The sequence below is a fragment of the Suncus etruscus genome, chromosome X (genome assembly GCF_024139225.1).
Source record: "Suncus etruscus isolate mSunEtr1 chromosome X, mSunEtr1.pri.cur, whole genome shotgun sequence".
Classification (NCBI taxonomy): Eukaryota; Metazoa; Chordata; class Mammalia; order Eulipotyphla; family Soricidae; genus Suncus; species Suncus etruscus.
The window spans coordinates 47,645,956-47,654,835 of NC_064868.1; positions in this window are offsets into that span (position 1 = coordinate 47,645,956).

Sequence of the window (8,880 nt, forward strand, 5' to 3'; positions counted from 1 at the left end):
GGAGTTTTAACTTAATTAATATGACAGTACTCCCCAAGGCATTGTACAGATTTAATGAAGTTTCTCTAAGGATACACATGACATTATTTAACCAAGTGAATCAAGCTCTCCTGTAATTCATCTGGAAGAATAAATCCCCCAAAATAGCTAAAGCAATTCTTATTTAAAAAAAAGTAGATAAGAGGCATCACTTTCCACAACTTTAAAGTGTATTACAAAACAACAGTCATTAAAATACTATGGTATTTGAAGGGACCGGAGAGATAGCATTTGAATAAATTACAGACCATAGAATAGAGTTGAGTATTCATATAATGTTTCCCAGACATACAATCAATTAAATTTTGTTAAGGGGCAAGAAACAAAAAAATGGAGCATGGTAAACCTCTTCAACTACTTCAACTACTCGTATTGGGGCTACTGGTCAGTCACATGCAAAGGAGCAATCTTGGACCTCCATCTAACACCATGCACAAAGGTAAAATCCAAATTTATTAAAGACCTTGCTATAAGACCGGAACCATAAGTTATGATTATACATGGGTAAAACACTTCATGACATTGAGACTAAAGGCATCTTTAAGGTGGAAATAGCACTGTCCAAATAATTGAAATCAAAGATAAACAAATGGGACTATATTAAGCTGAGAAGCTTCTGAACCTCAAAGGTAATAGTGACTAGGATACAAAGGTCACCCACAGAAAGGTAGAAACTACTCGCCCAATACCCATCAGATAAGGGACTAAAATCTAAGATATACAAGGTATTTATAGAACTTAACAAGATAAAAATCTAACCCCATCACAAAGTGGGAAGAAGAAATGAACAGACACTTCCTCAAAGAAGAAATACAAATGCTCCACATTTTGCATCAGGGAGATGCAAATTAAAACAACAATGAAGTACCATCTTATGCCACAGTAACTGGCACACAACACAAAGAACAAGAACATTCAGTGATGGTGGGTATGTGGGGAGAAAGGAACTCTCATTCACTGCTGGTAAGAATGCCTTCTTGTCAGGCCTTTTTGGAAAACAATATGGATATTTCTCAAAAAACTGGAAATTGAGCTCCCATACGATCCACCAATACCACTCCTAGGGATATACCCTAGGAACACAAAACACAATAAAAATGCCCTCTGCATATCCATATTCATTGCAGCGCTATTTACAATAGCCAGAAACTGGAACAACCCAAGTGCCATAGAACAGATGAGTGACAAAAGAAGATTTGGTATATTGACACTATGTAGCCATCAAGAAAAATGACATCTGAAATTTTCCTATACATTAGTGGAAATGAAAATTCTTATGCTGAGTGAAATAAGTCAGAGGGAGAGAAATAGATACAGAATAGTCTCACTAATCTGTGAGATTTAAGAAAAATAAAAGACAGTATGGTCATAATACTCAGAAACAAGGGAGATGAGGGCTGGAAGGACCAGCCACAATATAAAGCTTACCACAGTCTTGAGTGAAATTGGAGAAAAAATTACACTGACAACTATTATGATCAGGGCAGTGAGTAACAGAAATAGAATGTCTCAAGAATGTCTCAAGGACAGGCAGGAGGTAGGAGAGAAGGGAGATGGGAGCATAGGTGGCAGAAGGTTGCACATATGTAGGGAGTGTACTTTTGATCACTAAAACCCAACTAAAAACATGTTTGTAATCATGGTTTTCTCTGACTGCTTAGATGTGTTTCTGGCAGGCAGCAAAATGTTAGATTAATGAACTAAAAAACCAAAAGAAGTCCAAAAGGTAAATAAATGCAATAATTGGTTCCTTGAAAAAATTAACAAGATCCAAAAACCAGTAGCAGGATCACAAATGAAGAAAGAAAAATTAGTGAATAAAAGTAGAAATTAAAAAGAAAAGGTTACTTAAGATACTGCAAAATTCAAAGGGTAATCAGAGAGTAATTTGAGAAACTTTATGCCACAAAACAAGAAAACCTGGAAGAAAGCTGAATCATTAAGTTATTTGTGAAGGCCATTTCTTCATTCCTGGAGAATTCTTACAAAGCTACAATTTTCCTCTAAATACTGCCTTTGCCATATCCCACAAATTCTGATAATTTGTGTCTTTGTTTTCATTTGTTTCCAGAAATCTTTTAATTTTCTCTTTGATTTTCTCTCTGATCCACCTGATGCTCAGTAGTGAGCTGTTTACCTTCTAGGCTTTAAAGTTATTTCTCAATGTCTGTGATTTACTACTATTTTAGTGCATTATGGTTTGAGGTAATCTTTGATACAAATTCTATCCTCTTGATTTTATAGAAGTCTTCTTTTGGTGCAGCATGTGGTCTATCTTGAAGAGTTTCCTGTGAGCACTGGGGAATACTGTGTGTTCATCTTTTTTGAGAATAAAAAGCAATATATACAATATACGTATAAGGTCCTCTCTTTTATTTATTTCATAAAAGCCTTGTTGAGATTTGTACTAATTTATCTTTTCTTTTTTCAGTCTTATCCTTGTTAATCTATCAAGATACAACATAGAATGATGTTCAAGTGTTCAATTACTATTGTGTTGTTCTTTAAGTATTTTTTTTCAAGTGTTAGCAATTGTTTTAAGTATTTTGATGGCCCCTAATTGGATACATATACATTTAGGAGTGTGATTTTTCCTGTTTACATACATATATATGTATGTATATACATATATATGTATATATATGTATGTATATACATATATATGTATATATATGTATGTATATACATATATATGTATATATATATCCTTGATTTTTAAGAAATGACTCTTATAACCTTAAGAGTCCTTATGGTCACCCCAGCCTTTTTAAGAGAGTTGTTTTCTTGAAGGATTGTTTTCCAACTTTTGACTTTGAATCTATGTTTGCTCTGACTATTCAAATATATTTCTTTCAGGAAGGAAGTTCATATTACATTTTCTCAACAATTTTGCCACTCTGTGTCTGTTATTGGTACATTTTGTCCATTGTCGTTGAGGAAATGTCATGAACTTTTGTGCAATCTCTTTTGTAGATGTTTGATATGTTTGTGGGGGTTTTCTTGCTTTAATGTATCCACTTCAGTTCCTCTTTTTTTTTTTGAAGAAAATTATTTTTATTTAAGCACCATGGTTACAAACATGTTAATTGGGTTTCAGCCATAAAATGCACACCCCTTCAAAGTACAACTATCCCACCACCAATATCTCCCATTTTTCTTCTCTCCCATCTCTTGCCTGTCTCCCAGACAGCACTGCATTTCTCTCTCTGCCATCATCATGGTAGTTGTTTGGTTTTTTTTTTTTTTTTTTGGTTTTTGGGTCACACCTGGCAGCGCTCAGGGAATACTCCTGGCTCTATGCTCAAAAATATCTCCTGGCAGGCTCGGCGAACCATATGGGATGCTGGGATTCGAACCACCATCCTTCTGCATGAAAGGCAAATGCCTTACCTCCATGCTATCTCTCCAGCCCCCATCATGGTAGTTGTTAATGTACTTCTTTCTCTAAATGCACTTACCGTTGTTTGTGATAAGCTTAATATCTCTATTGTCTCTGGGTATTATTATACTGTCTTTTATTTTTCTTAAATCCCACAAGTAAATTAGACTATTCTGTGTTTTTTTCTTCTAATTTATTTAACTCAACATAATAGTCTCTATATCCTATCCATGGATAGGCAAATTTTGTGTATTCATTTTTTTCTAACAGCTGCATAGTATTTTATTGTGTATATGTACCCCAGTTTCTTTTTTTTTCTTTCTTTCTTTTTTTTCAGGCCACACCCATTTGATGCTCAGGGGTTACTCCTGGCTAAGCACTCAGAAATTGTCCCTGGCTTAGGGGACCATATGGGATGCCGGGGGATTGAACCACGGTCGCAATCTTTCCTTGGCTAGCGCTTGCAAGGCAGACACCTTACCTCTAGCGCCACCTCGCCGGTCCCGTACCCCAGTTTCTTTAGCCACTTTTCTGTTGTCAGGCATCTGTTGGGTAACTTTAATTACTGTCTTTTCTGGCATATAAGACTACTTTTGAAACAAAAATAAGTCAACCGAAAATTGGGGGTAGTCTTATATGCTGAGTATATCCCCAAAAATGTTTCAATATGCCGCTAAACGAAAATTGTCTGAATATTACCACAAAACAAATTTTCCAACTTGATCCTGCACCAATCACTGCAAGGCTGCTCAGACCACTTCTCTAACTCAGCCAATCCAAACAGGCTTTTTATGCATGCAGATTAGACAATGTTTTGGACCTGAATATACACTGTAAAAAGCCTGTTCAGATTGGCCAGAGTCAGAGAGGAAGTCTATTACAGTATAACCTTTGAACCTTTGCTTGTTGTGATTGGCTTACTGTGGTACATACAGTTGCAGCACAGGAACGTTCTGTCTGATACAGCGAATATAGGCCTAAACCTATGTATTAACTGCAAAATTAGGGGGTCATCTTATACACCCAGTCGTGACTATACATGTGTTCCTACACCTAGTTTTCTACCTACTTGGATTTGATCTTATAAATGCTGGTGATAAATTTAAAAAATAAAATAAAATTAGTGAGAGAATCCACAACCTAGAGTTGTCCTATAGATAAAATAAGATCTTGCCTGTAAGTTATTTTATTTGAAATTTCAATGAAAAGCCTTAAAAATGGTGGCTATTCAATTTATAGGTAGTGAGTATACCTTAAAAATACTGTAACAGCATTTATTTCATAATTTTTACTTATTTTATACCAGTACTTCTCAATTATTTTCTGTCATGCCCCTCTAGGAAGAAGAAAAAAATTTTGCTTCCCCCACGTGACTGTAAATAGTATCTTTATTTTAAAAACTTTAACCTGCAAAACAAAAATATATAAAATAATTTGAGTTGATTTTTTAATCAGAGGTGATGTCTGGAATAATGACTACAATGAGCACGTTTTGCAATGCTTAAGTTTTCGAAGCGGGGTTTGAAGCAGGACACAGCAACTCTCAGTTCCAGAGACATACAGAGACATAAACACGAAGCTTAGCTTGTTATGATAGTGTTTGCCAAGGTCAAACGCGCCCCCCTTCACGGAGTCTCGCACCCCCCTGGGGGGGCATTATTTGAGAAGCGCTGTTTTATACAATGTTTTGTCACATAAGTCACTGAGAGTTTTTTGTAAGACTTTTTAAATATACATTCACAAACCATAAACAATCCTATATCAAACCATTCTTCCTGACTTTTGTTTTAAAAAAATATGATTACCATGCCTATAGACAACAAAACAAAATTCCCCTGCCTTTTTTTTTGAATAATTCACAACTGTGAGTTGTACTGTGAGTTGACTGAATATAGGGAACAAGACTTAGTAACTCAGAAATAACAGGGGACCTTAAATTGAATTTGGTTGCTAGCTTATCCTCTGATGACACTGAACTAAAATTGTTTCCATAATTTTGAACTAGAACTGATGAATCCCAGATACTCTGGATAAGGCAAAATCCCCAAGGTGACATTTAGAATTAAAATATGAATATTACTAAGCACTCCATAGCTGACCACTTACATAGCTGTACTACAGAAAATTACATTACGAGGACACTATGAATTGAGATTCTCTGTTGTTGTATAGTGTGGTAGCCAGCATCCCAGTGAATGAAACATGGATGAATCTGTCTTCTCTACTACAATAGAGAAAGAAAGCTAGGATCACATTCTGCCTCAATATGCATTTTTAAGTTTTCTCAAGTGTAAGTTCCGAGATGGATAAATAATTTGTGCACATCTTATTTCACAAGATGAAAGACATACTCTCAAACCATTATCTAACATGGTAGGCTCAAGACAGACTTGGCTTTCTTATTTTTCCAGTAGAGATATAATTCTTTGGGCATAAACTTTTCTTTTTAAAAATATTACGTTTTTTCCTTTCTCAAAAAAATCCCCCATATTCCACTAACACAAAAGAACATTGATGTGTTCACAATTGTGCTCATTATACAGTATCAACATTTATAAGCAAGATAACAGTGGGGAACACAATGAAAACATTCTGAAACTTTCCCCAGAAATGATTTAAACATAACAATAGATTTTGGAAAAAAATACAAATCTTGACTTTGTTCTTAATGTGTACATTTTGCATTATGCATGGGGAATATTTTGGGTGTCTCAGAAACACAAAGCAAATGCTGAATCATGAAGTTGGACTATAGTCAAATAAACCTAATGCAATGTATTCATAGCTTGGAAACTTCTCTAACCCAAAGTCTTGGAAGATTTTGCTTGCATCTATTTAAATTCCTTTTGATCTAGTTTTCCCCTTTTCTTATATGTTTCCCTAAAAGGACATGGAGATATTTATCTTTGATGATAGAAAATAAGTCTTTCATCTTAGGTGCTTCATTGGATTCCTGCTTACTAGAACAGAAAATTTCATAAACCACTACTCTACCTTTCTTTTTTCTCACCTTGTGTTGATCTTTTTTTCTTTATTTAAACCCCTTGATTACACATATGATTGTAGTTGGGTCCCAGTCATGTAAAGAACACTCCCTTCATCAGTGCAACATTCCCATAACCAATGTCCCAAATATACCTCCTGCCCACCCACACTCCCCGACTGTACTCGAGATAGGATTTTTACTCTTTCATTCACATTGTTATGAAAATACTCACTATAGTTATTTCTCTAACTGCACTCATCACTCTTTGTGATGAGCTGCATGTCGTGAGCTGGACCTTCCAGTCCTCCTCTCTTTTTTCTCTGAGAATAATTGCAAAAATGTCTTTTATTTTTTTAAAACTCAGAGATGAATGAGACTATTCTGCGTCTATCTTGCTCCCTCTGTCTTATTTCACTCAGCATAATAGATTCTATGTACATCCATGTATAGGAAACTTTTATGACTTTATCTCCCCTGATGGCTGCATAATATTCCATTGTGTATATGTACCACACTTTCTTTAGCCATTCATCTGTTGAAGGGCATCTTGGTTGTTTCCAGAGTCTAGCTATTGTAAATAGCTCTGCAATGAATATAGGTGTGAGGAAGGGACTTTTGTATTGAATTTTTGTTTTTGTAGGGTATAGCCCTAGGAGTGGTATAGCTGGAACTTATGGGAGCTCAATTTCCAGTTTTGGAGGAATCTCCATATAGTTTTTCATAAAGGTTGGACTAGATGGCATTCCCACCAGTAGTGAATAAGAGTTCCTTTCTTTCCATATTCCTGCCAGCAATGCTTGTTCTCATTCTTTGTGATGTGCGCCAATCTCTGTGGTGTGAGATGGTACCTCATAGTTGTTTTGATTTACATCTCCTTGATGATTAGTGATGTGGAACTTTTCTCATGTGCCCTTTGGCCATTTGTATTTCTTCTTTGACAAAGTATCTGTTCATTTTTCTCCCCAATTTTGATGGGGTTAGATGTTTTTTATTGTAAAGTTCTGTCAGTGACTTGTATATTTGTAATAATAGCCATTTATCTGATGGGTATTGGGTGAATAGTTTCTCCCACTCAGTGGGTGGCTCTTGTATTCTGGGCACTATTTCCTTTGAGGTGCAGAAGCTTCTCAGCTTAATATATTCCCATATGTTTATCTCTGCTTTCACTTGTTTGGAGCTTGCAGTTTCCTCCTTGAAGATGACTTTAGTCTTAATGTCATGGAGTGTTTTACCTATGTGTTGTTCTATATACCTTATAGTATCAGACCTGATGTAAAGGTCTTTAATCCATTTGGATTTTACCTTCATACATGATGTTAGCTGGGGGTCTAAGTACAATTTTTTCCAAGTGGCTAGCCAGTTGTGCCAATGCCACTTGTTGAAGAGGTTTTCCTTGCTCCATTTAGGATTTCTTGCTCCTTTGTCAAAAATTAAGTGATTTTATGTCTGGGGAACATTCTCTGAGTATTCAAGTCTACTCCACTGATCCAAGGGCCTGTCTTTATTCCAATACCATGATGTTTTGCTAATTATTCCTTTGTAATACAGTTTAAAATCAGGGAAATAAACAGATGTTCATCTAACTGTTCTTTATAGAAATATATCTACGTGTTCTGTTCAGCTTGCTGTATGCTTACTTTGATTTATATGAGCATCCTCCATATTTCTATTCTAAACTACTTATCTGAGAGATTAATCAGATTGTTGGTATTTTGGGGATCATCCAAGCTAGCATCTTCATTCTTTTTGCATGGTGTTTGCCTACGGTTTCCCCCATTTTGAAGCTTGTGGTGTGATTTTTCTACATGGTATGGTGGGGTTTATTAATTAGAAAGAGCATGCGGCCATGAAGTGAAGCAGAGTGCGCTCTTCTGGAGCCGCTAGTAGACAGCTTTTGTTGGGTCTTTCAGGAGACAGAAGAGAAGAGGGATAGGCAAAGGTGACCAATCCTTCTGTCTCTCTCCCTCTTGCTACACACTCAGCAGGGGCCAGACACCTCCTCTCCTTCACAGACAGAGGAATGTATCTTTCTGCTGGGACACCTCTGGGAGACAGTTTTTACTGGGTATTTCTTGACCATTTTCTTAGGAGAGTTTCCTAATGCCCATTCTTGATACAATTCCTAATCAAGATGATAATGAAAGGAACTTTACTCAATATAGTCAAAACCATCTACCACATGCCAAGGAAAGTTATTATTCTAAATAAAGATTAACAAGAAGATTTTCTTCTAAAATCTGGTACAAGACAATATTGTCCTCTTTCACCCCTCCTATTCAAAATAGTCCTGGGAGATCTTGCCATAGTGATTAGGCAAGAAAAAGATATTAATGCATTCTTATAGAAAAGGAAGGAGTCAAGCTCTCCCTATTTGCAGATGACATGATACAATATTTAGAAAACCCTAAAGACTCACAAAAAAGCATCTAGAAACAATATATTCATGTAGCAAAGTCGCAGCCTACAAAATTAACAC